This window comes from Diachasma alloeum, unplaced genomic scaffold, assembly GCF_001412515.2.
Source record: "Diachasma alloeum isolate Michigan unplaced genomic scaffold, Dall2.0 Dall_scaffold_00296, whole genome shotgun sequence".
NCBI lineage: Eukaryota > Metazoa > Arthropoda > Insecta > Hymenoptera > Braconidae > Diachasma > Diachasma alloeum.
Window position 1 is genome coordinate 1,536,604 of NW_021680435.1, and position 279 is coordinate 1,536,882.

The following is a 279-nucleotide window of genomic DNA, read 5'->3' on the forward strand; positions in this document are numbered from 1 at the left end:
GGGGGGGGGGTCACATGTGTTCTCTGAACTCTTACCTGCCGTCCGAGTTAAGAGTTCAGTATTTTTATTGTTAATCATTCTTATTTATTTCTGGAGATGGGACGGGGGGGGGGTTTACATGTGTTCTCTGAATTCTTACCTGCCGTCAGATTTAAGAGTTCAGTTATTTTTATTGTTGATTATCATTTATTTTTTTCGGGGGAGGGAAGGGGAGGTTTACATGTGTTCTCTGAACTCTTACCTGCTGTCAGAGTTAAGAGTGTAGTATTCTTATTGTTG